The sequence below is a fragment of the Natrix helvetica genome (assembly GCF_964273705.1).
Source record: "Natrix helvetica genome assembly, chromosome: 4".
Lineage (NCBI taxonomy): Eukaryota > Metazoa > Chordata > Lepidosauria > Squamata > Natricidae > Natrix > Natrix helvetica.
Window position 1 is genome coordinate 146,434,854 of NC_138550.1, and position 9,839 is coordinate 146,444,692.

General features: G+C 40.8%; 1 protein-coding gene and 1 long non-coding RNA gene across 2 annotated transcripts in view; one reads left to right on the top strand and one right to left on the bottom strand.

The window, feature by feature from the left end:
* Positions 1–4,466, bottom strand: part of AZIN1 (antizyme inhibitor 1) — a 29,487-nt gene extending 25,021 nt beyond the window's left edge. The window contains exon 1 of the mRNA XM_081950565.1: positions 4,143–4,466. The gene's annotated coding sequence lies outside the window, so the exon portion shown is untranslated. The remainder of the gene's footprint in view (positions 1–4,142) is intronic.
* Positions 4,467–8,599: 4,133 nt separating this feature from the next.
* Positions 8,600–9,473, top strand: LOC309392067. Its single transcript, XR_014175387.1, has 2 exons — positions 8,600–8,671; positions 9,275–9,473. It is a non-coding gene; the product is annotated as an uncharacterized lncRNA (long non-coding RNA).
* The last annotated feature ends 366 nt before the right edge of the window (positions 9,474–9,839 follow it).

Below are 9,839 nucleotides of genomic sequence, written 5' to 3' on the forward strand. Positions count from 1 at the left end.
TATGAAGAAAATACTTTAAAATGTCAAGAATTATAGCAAGGTTTATACACAACTATGAAGAATTATTTGTGCATAACCTATCTGTATGCTTAACTACTAACTATTAAAATTCATTCCAGAGATGTTTCAAAACAAATTACATGAATGTTACTTTCTCTTTTTAGTTCCATATTTAATTCCTTTAATATTTGTTTTTCACAGCAACTCTTAAACCTACTATTGTTAGCAGAAGGGCTATTTTTTATCATGTTCTATATATGTAATTAAGCTGATTTCTCAAATGTATTGTCTTTATTCCTTCATTCTAAGTCATGATTAAGAAAGCAAGTAACATTTGAATCAATAATCTGTACTCCAAGCAAATTTTAAACCATAAAGCTAAAGCTTACCTTTAGGGGAAAAAACAAAACAAAAATCAAAAGCAGAATAATCAATTTTTGTTATATTCCCAGATGGTTCATCTGACTTCATATTATTAAAATCCCTAACAGAAGATCTATTGTGTGCCATAATTCCTTCAATTTAATTAACCCAAATTTGTCACTTTGTGGTTTGCTCTGAAGTTTGTTATAGTTCATCAGCTGCCAGCTTCTCTGTAGGTGGGATAGGTTAATATGCCTGTTGTGTGACACAGAAGCTTCCTAGCTGTGCTATAAGTGGGCAAATGAAGAATGAAAGGGGACACCAATCCTACTGAGACATATGGGCTGGAGACATGTTATTTCATATGCCATGTTTCACAAACCATGGCAGCAACAGTACTGTTGACACTACAGGAAGTAAAGAACTGGGCAAGACCAGTCCAGACTGGAACAGACTCTCCTCCCCTTTCACCAAGATTATTCACTACCCAGCTGGGTTAGAAGGGCCCGCCCACAAGTCTTGATTAAAAATACTCCCAGCTGTTAACTCACACAATTTTCAAATGTCGTACAGCACAGTGAAGCAGAAGCAAAAATTGGACAGCTAATGATATCGTTTCTTATGTGACTGCTATACATAAACCCAAGAACTGTGCTTCTTAGTCTTTATTAGCACTAAAAAAAGCTAGGTTTCATTTTCATTTGAAATACATATAAACAGTACTTTCTTTTTAAAGATGCTGAGCTCCACACTTCATATACTTCCTATGCAATTGATAATACAAGCATTAAGAATAATCAAACGAAGAATGGAAGGGCCACTCAGTACAATATGCTTTTCTCTCATATATTTAATGCTCAGAAGTTCTGATGCATATTCAGTTAATAAACTGTAACATTTCTATTATACTGGGAAAGGGGGCAGAGTTAAGGTGCTTTCCCCATCAGTTATTATAAATCAAGATTGCCAATTCTGATCAATATAAACAAGGTGTTAATGTTATGTATTAATATTATGACCAAAATAAAGGGCTTGTCTTGTGACATTAAACTGCTTCATTATTTTTTCTCCAATCCCAGGGTAAAATGTTTGTCAAGTTGTATCATAACTGAGAAGCATTACAGTTATATTCATTTTATCTATCCAATCTCTTCATAGGTCAGACTAAAGAAACAACCTTATAACAGCTAAACTAATATATTTTTCCAAACTTTTCTAAAAGCCACATTTTTTTACAAGAAACCAATTGCCAATTACTTGATAAGCACTAGGATAAGAAAGGAGGAATTTAGTATATAAATACTTTTTCCTGACTACAAAATAACTGTTGCTTTTGTTGGGCTATAATCCTATGCTCCCTTGGCTTAGTATTAAACAGCCATGCAAAAAGGAAAAAAAAACCAGTTAATTCTGTATTCCCAAACTGGGATGTTTTCCTTTACATATGTTTACTAATAACTAACATACTTCTACTTACCTACAACTGAAGAGTGATTCTACTGATTCAAAAACAAAGCAGAAAATGCTTATTTACATTAAGAGTCCAAGTAGAATTGATATAGTATCAATTCATGTTACCTGAAGCAGCATGAATGGGTTTAAATTTTAAAGTTAGATTAATAGGATAGACCATTCAAAATATAATTTATATTTATTAAGCATTTTTAAACCAACTGCATGGCCACCATTTTTCACGGTTGTATAATCTGCCCAACTTTTGTATTTTCTTGCTTCCTCCCTATTCTCTGCTTTTTGTTAGACCTGCTGCAAATGCAGTAACAAAATAACAGCACTGGAAGGGACCTTGGAGCTGTTCTAGTCCAACCCTCTGTTCAAGTAAGAGACCCTACACCGGTCCAGATTAGTGGCTATCCAATCTCTTCTAAAAGTCCCGAAGAATTTAAGACATATTCTTTAATGTCATTTTGGCTTATTATAATACTGCTAACTGTGGATTTCTGATCAACAGAACTGCTGTAAATTTTGTACTGATAGCAGAAACATTTTTTGTGAACTTACTGAACCTCTTTAATTTGATATGACACAAATATCTGCAACAATTATGGTAGAAAATACATGCATGTCTAATAGTTTTTGGTCATGAAATAACATAGTTAAGGGGCTTGTTTTATTTATTTTTAGTAAACTAGTCTGAAAGGTTAGGATCCAAGAAAGGCTCTTGATATTAAGGCCACTCATTCGGGAAGAGACACTGATGTAAAGGAGAGTACCTGTGACAGTGGTGTGACTTATGTTGTACAACTATCATACCATCTCCACTTGATACTCTAATGAAGGATAATTTCATGACAAAGAGTGGATATCAGATGCTGGTGCTTAAATTATGTCAAAACTATTTTTCCAGGAAAAGACCACTTCACCTTTCCACTGCAGTTTTAATATACCCATGCAATTTAGTGACACATTACCAAGTAATCTGTGACAGGATCACCAAGTCTTCATTTCTTATATCCGAAATGGAAGAATTCAGAGGATTCCCAAGGTTCACAAGGGGAAGCCTTATTTTGGGGCCAACACAAACAAACCAGTCTAGCTTGAGCTCAACCTTCCCATGCAGGTACACGGAGGAGGTTGGGAAGGAAGCTTTGCCATGTTACCAGCTGTCCTCATCTCTGTCACAAAATGGGGGCCTCAGCCTCTCCTGAGCCCAATCTCCCCCGTGCACCCTGAGGAAGATCTCCCGACAAAATAACATTCCTCTCTCCCGGGCTTAGGAGGGACCACGCCGGCTTCTCAGAGCCACCAGGGATCTCCTTTCTCCCAGCCTGACAACGCCCACCCTCCCACCCCCTCGACCCCGGTCTGGTCGTCTCCACCCGTCTTCCCGTTCAGTAACAACAGGCTAAAACGGCTCTTGCTCCTTCAGCCTTTCCCTGCGAAGTGACCCAGTTCTGAGGCAGCCACCCAAGCGGCGGTGGCGGCGGCAGCTTCCCACTCCCTTCCACAGGAATCCGCCATGTTAGAGCCGCCGTCACCGCCGAGCCCCTTCCGCTATGTTCTCCTCCGGGCGCTGCGCCTGGATTCCCGCTTCTCGGCTCCCCTTCGATTCTCCCCTCAAATGCCCGGCGCCGGACTAGACCGGGCGTCCGCCCCGCCGCAGACAGCGGCCCTTCTCCGCCCACGCGAGCGTCCGCCATGTTAGAACAGAAGCCGCTTCTCTCCCCTCCGACACAGCCATGAGCACCGCCGACCGCTTTTCCCTCCCTTCAGAAGTGAGAAGCAGGAGGCGGCCAGATGCACCCATCCCACGGCGCGAAGCACCCGCGCTCCCCATCCTCGGACATCAGCTGGGACGGGATGTCCAGCAGCCAAGCCAAGCCAGCCAGCCAGCCGCCGCCGGTGCTTAAAAGCCGTTGTGCTTCGCTTCTAAGAGCGCTAAAATGCCTCCTCGGAAGAGGGCGAGCAAGGCACGACCGCCTCCCGGCACCTAGTCTTGGTCGGCGGGAGAGGCTCTGGAGGCGGCTTCCTCCCGAGAACTTCGCGCCGATGTCACAGGGCAGCCCCTCTGCGATGCCCCCCAGAAGGAAGGCGGGTGTCCCGTCCCGTCCCCCCTCTCATCCCAGACATCTGTGAGATATTCCCGCAAACACACACAGACACAAACACACAGGCCGCGTCGTAGATCCTTTCCCCTTTCCCGCCGCGTTTGGAGGGCAAGTTTCAGTCCCGGAGGGGCCGCCTCCCCTCGAGGGTACCCACCCCGCTACATCTACCCCGACACGCTTCGAAACCAGGGCCCCGAATAGCCGCATACTCACGTGGGACAACGGCCCGAAAGATTTGGTAAATCGTCTTCTCTTTTTAGGCGGAATTTTTAAAGAGTGATGTGGGAACCTACAGCAGAAATACAGGAGGCGGCAACGGCGCCTTCCAGGGCCATAGGCTGCGGGGGCGACCAGCGAAAGAGCGCAAATCTGCGCTGAGGCGTCGGAGCAGAAGCAGCCCAAAGAAGCGGCGGCACCTCGCGGGAAAAAGGGGGCGAAAAATGGGAGGCGACGTGAGACCCGGGCGGCCAGAGAGACGGCGGGACGGCAACCAAACACGAACACCGGGCAGCGGAGCACCGCGAGGAGGCAGAAGAGGAAGAAAGGCCGCAGCGAGGCGGCATTTATAAGGAAAGCCCGGCCAGAGGAGGGGCTCGGAGCCACGCGTCACAAGCGTGCGAGGAAGGAGGCGCCGCTTCCCCGCGGAGCACCAAAGACGCGCCTGCGCGCTTCCTCGCCTCCTCCTCCTCCTCCTGCCTACCCCCCCCCCCCTCGCCGGGGCCGGCGCGAATTTTTCCGGCAACGAAGAAATTGCGCATGTGCGTCGGCGGGGCTCAGGGACGCAGTTTCTCTCAAAGGTTCGAACAGGTTGCGAAGGGTCGGAGAGCTGGATTTAGTTTCGCTAGGCGCGTCCGTTGCGGTGTCCTTGCCTTCTTCGAAGAGGTGACAGAGTCCGGGTCGAAGAAGAGGCCCGATCTATCCAGATCAGCACAAGAGTTGCTTAGGTTGCTTTCCGGTTAGGAGGTGCAAGTGAATCTTATTCCATGCGCTCTTGCTTTGTTTTACAGAAGCGCTTCGAAGTTGCCTGCTTAGAGGCTCAAACCCAGCCGATGCAGCTGTCCTTACGATGGCAGCTGATTTTTACGCCCAGGGCCGGTGCCCATTTTTGAGATGACAGTCGGGTTTCTGGCCGACCCCGGGAGATGCGCTGGGGCAGTGGCTGTCGCTTGTATTTGGACGGCTGGTCTGTGTATAAGAAAAGGCGGTCCTGTTCAAGAACGGTTAAAAGAGGGGAATTATTCCCTCCACATTCATATTAGAGGCAATTTATCTACCAAGTAGATTTAGACTCCTAAAATCAGACAAAGTTATTGCAAGTACTGGCAACCGGGGGGGGGGGGAGTTGCCCCAGATTACAGCCAGCATACTTTTCAAGTTCAAACTGTTCAGGTTACAGCCCGCGCTGTGTGACTTTCGGACTGTGGTGTATTATTTCAGACTTTTCACTTTTCCAGGCTTATCGTTAGGATCCTATCATGGTATCAGAGGCTGTCTTTCCAGTACATTTATAAGTGACTTTCTGAATACAGTACATTTTACTGGTAGATAATTATTAATCGACCTGTATGCTGTCCTGGAATAGCTCAGTATAAATATACATGGATTCGGCCAAGAATTTATCAAGCTAAGAACTGCCTAATTGTACCTACTTCTGGGACACTGTGTGCTAACTGAAAGTGTTATTTAGCTGAACTGTTGCTGTTTTTTTCTAACCAAAAAAAAATTCTGAAACAATTTGTAACAATAACAGTGTAGGGCAATTAACTGCTAAACTAACAAATATTGGGAAACATTGCAAGAAAGGACAATAATCTGATACAAATGAAAAGTGAATACTAGTTTAAAAATAATGCTAGGACCTATTTACTGTGTAGAAATGCAGAAATTGTATAACTTTTAAAGCTTTATTATTAAAGAAATCATACAATTAGAAGAACAAGCTTTGAAATATATGTTTTTTCCTTGTTCAGCAACAATCTGATGATAAAGGAACCTGGACATGACTTGAGACATACATAAACATTCTTTTGTATATGAATAAATAATGATTTTGGAAGCTGCAACTGGCAAAAATAGCTGGTTTATAGTTCCATTCCAATTATTTGTGTTTTCAGAACAGCACAATTTCTCACACATATACATAAAAATGGTTTCCACACCACACTAAGGCATAATATAGTTTATTTACTTGTAAATTAGCATATTGTGTGCTCCCAGCCTACTATGGTTAATTCAATAAATTATTATCACAGGTTGCCAGGGTGTGTGAATACAACAATAAAATTATTGTACATTCTTGTAAGTGTGAACAAAAACAGCTAAGGAAGTAGATTCTGAATGAAAATAGCTACAGAATAAAGTTTAACAACTTTTCTCTTTCTCATTTTTTATTTAGCTTAGATTCTTATAATAACATTTCCTTTTTAAAATGTCAGAAGCGCAACTCATGCTGCTTCTGTGTTATTTCTAGTTTGGTCCAGAGGCATTTGACTTTCCACCTGAACATCATACTGTAGTTGCTTTTGACAAATCCAAGCTTGATCTTTGCCAATATTTACAGAACAAAAAACAAGAGAGAAGATACTTGAGAAGAAACATTTGTTACAGCCTTTCAGTAGTAACTATGGGTCATTTTAGTACAACAAATTAGTACATATTGTTCAATAATAAATATTCCACATGGAATTAGAAAAACTTATGTAAGGAAAGAAAAGCATACAGTTTTGCCCAGCATAATTCTAACAATGGTTGAGGGTGTGTATGTTTAGCCCAATAAAAATATAACAAGACAACATAAGTGAAGTAAAATAATATATAGCAAAATAATATATGGGAATTTTATCACAAGAAAGTATGAAATTAGCAATCTGTCATTTCCAGAATAAACTGCAAAGTGGGAAATATCAATATTATCTTTTAAGTCATAGGATTCCAAAACTTGCAGAAATTAAAACAAAAAGGCGGAGGGAAAATATTTATGGAAGGAAAAATAATATCCACTGAGAGTTCAAAATATTCAATGAGAATAAGCATAAAATGATATCGAAAATATGAGAAGGTTGTCCTACACAGAGACCATGTTCGCATTCTGATTTATTTCTCATTTCCACATTTAAGCATCATTTGGTATACATACAAAAAAAATTAGTGAGGGAAAGATTGTGACTTATGGAGAAATCCCCAAACGCTCTAATTAGAGTGAGGGAAAGCTGAATAACAACGTGGGGAAGAATGGAAAATGGAAGCTTTGTGAAAGAGAATGTGGTTGGTTGGTTGGTTGGTTGGTTAAATGTCAGGCTATCTGGATAAGTAAAATAGGAGCTACAATATGAAAATATGCTATGTTAGATTTTCTGTCAGGTTCAAAATGAAATTCTGCTTTGGATGCCAAGAATGAGACTTCTTATCTTCCCTATTATCTTTTACTTGGGTAAGGCATTGTTGCCTGATCACAATTCTGATATTTTTTTCCCCTAAGGGTAACCAACAGGAAGAAATATTTTTTAAAAAGGCAAAAACAGACATGTTTGAAGAGAACAGTTTAATCTATGGTTGAGGGCAACTAGCATATAAACTGCTACAGATGTAAATGGCAGCAGGTGTAATGGAGAAAAGGAGATAGTTAAACAGTTGAGTTTATGGAAAAGGAAAGTTTAAAGCATTTCACTACTTCGTACTAATTACATTTCAAGAATACAGATCAGAAAAGCCTTGCTATGTCTGGGGTAGCATAAGTAGAACATCAAAGTGACTGTGCTTTGTATTGTTTTCTTGCAACAGTATGGAAATTTTTACCGTGCCATGGCTGACTAGATGCTGCCACTAGCTGTACTGTAGCAAGTAATATAGGCTTAAAGCAAATAATAAGGTGTGGGAGCTGTTTTTCTTAACCTTTAAGCATGCATCCCACATACATGCACACCCCACCCTGGTAATAAAGTTGCCATAAATGAAGTTGGAAACCAGCAAAGATTTTTTTAAAATTTATATATTTTATGCAATATTGGGGGGGGGGTCGCCTCAGAACTTTATTTTATGGAAGAACATGGAGGAAGATTGAGCAGGATCACTTCTTTGAACTTAAAGAATTCAAAGCATGTGCAAGATAACATAGGTATTATATAACTACCTAGTAGATTCAATTGCACATACAGTAGTTGTAACATTTCTGTTTGACTCTTTCATGAAAAGTTAGAACAATGTTTTTTATGCCAAAATGTGAAGAGTTAAGAATGTATTTAAGACAAATAGAGTTTAGGTTAATTAAAGGAAAAATGCCAGCAGTAGGCGATCCAACCAAACTGACCATGGCTGATCCTTCATTTTATTAAAGTTGCACCTGGCTAGTACTGTACTTAAGACGAAAAACTGCCAAGAAATGGAAAGACAGGAAAGTTGAAAAAGCACCTTGGAAAGAGGCAACAGCAATATGTCAATGTAATCACCAAGATTACATTGGCCTAAGGGAGTTTACTATTTTTTTTATAAATAAAAACAAACACCAGTGTTCAACTGTAGATTTTAATTTTTAACAAAATTGATATAACTTGTTTTGGCTCTGTTCCTCTTAACTTTTTATGTACAACACTACAGTCTTGAGCCTAAAAGATGATGTTTATATATTTTTAAAAAATAATTCATTCTTCTATTTATGTTAAGAAATGCTTACTTGATTCTGGAAGAAGAGAAGACCAAAATGAATAAAAATGGTTGGAGGGATGATCCTAGGACCTAGGCAGATGGTATTTTGCAAGTAAAATTTTCTAAGTCTTCTAGGTTATTACTCTGTTGAGATTTTTTTTAAGGTACTTTGTGAATGGAAGGGGCACAAATACAGACCTTTCATCTCCAATAAAACGGAGGTACTACAGCTATAAAAGGGAAGGGGGAAGTGACATCTAACAAAGGCTTCAAAAATATTATAGGACTGAACCCTCATTTCTTCACCTGTACAGTAGTTTCTTAGTCACTTAGCCATGAAAAATTTCTAGAATTTTTCAATTTCACATTTTCCCCCAAAATTATGGTTCTTGATTCAAGATTTTACTTTATGAACTAGGCTTGCTAAAAAAATAGTGAATTATAATGTGACATATCTGTTAACTAAAATTTACATAGGATATAGACATACAGTATTGCAATTATGGCAAAGTTTAATACAGTGAATAACAAACTCTTACCTTTTAATGAAGCAGGAGCAGTGGGGTTTTTGCCTCTGTCAGATATCTTAGGATCACACTTCACACAGCAAGGAAAAGAAGTTGCACCTTTGAAACCTTTAGACTTTTTCCACCCTCCTGCGTAAGCAGAGCCATCAGTTCCTTGTTTTAATCTAATCACTGCAGGAGAGGAAAACCTCTGGAGGTGGCAGGAGCACCTCCAAGGCTGCCCACCCCTCCTCTGGCGTCCCTACGTCAACTTGTGTTTATTTTCATGGAAGAAGTGGCATGTGACAAATATGCTATTCTATTTGTTTATTTTAATGCTCTTTGGCCCCACTGGGGTTCAAAAGGCATTCTTAGAAAATAAAACTGTGTAATTGCACTCTTGCATTTTGCTTGAAAATATACCCACCTGCCTGGGGGGGGGGGGGGGCGGGCAGGAAAGATCAGATGCAGAGCACAGCCTCAGAGCTTAGAACAGGTGAAAGGACATAACTTCGTCCATTTGCCTTCTAGTGATGTTGTGTTGGTGTGAGACAGACCGTATCCACTAGGACAGCCATTCTGTTAATTTACAGAAATGCTCACAAAAAAACTATTTTGTGAGAATTCCCACAGCACGTGTTTCAGGTTCTAAATAAGCCATCTGACCAACCCACTCCAATGGGCTAGCTTTATTTTATAAGAGTAAATGGACAGTTTCTTATTTCAGAATATCAGCTGCTCTTTGACCTAGGGGCCACTCAGG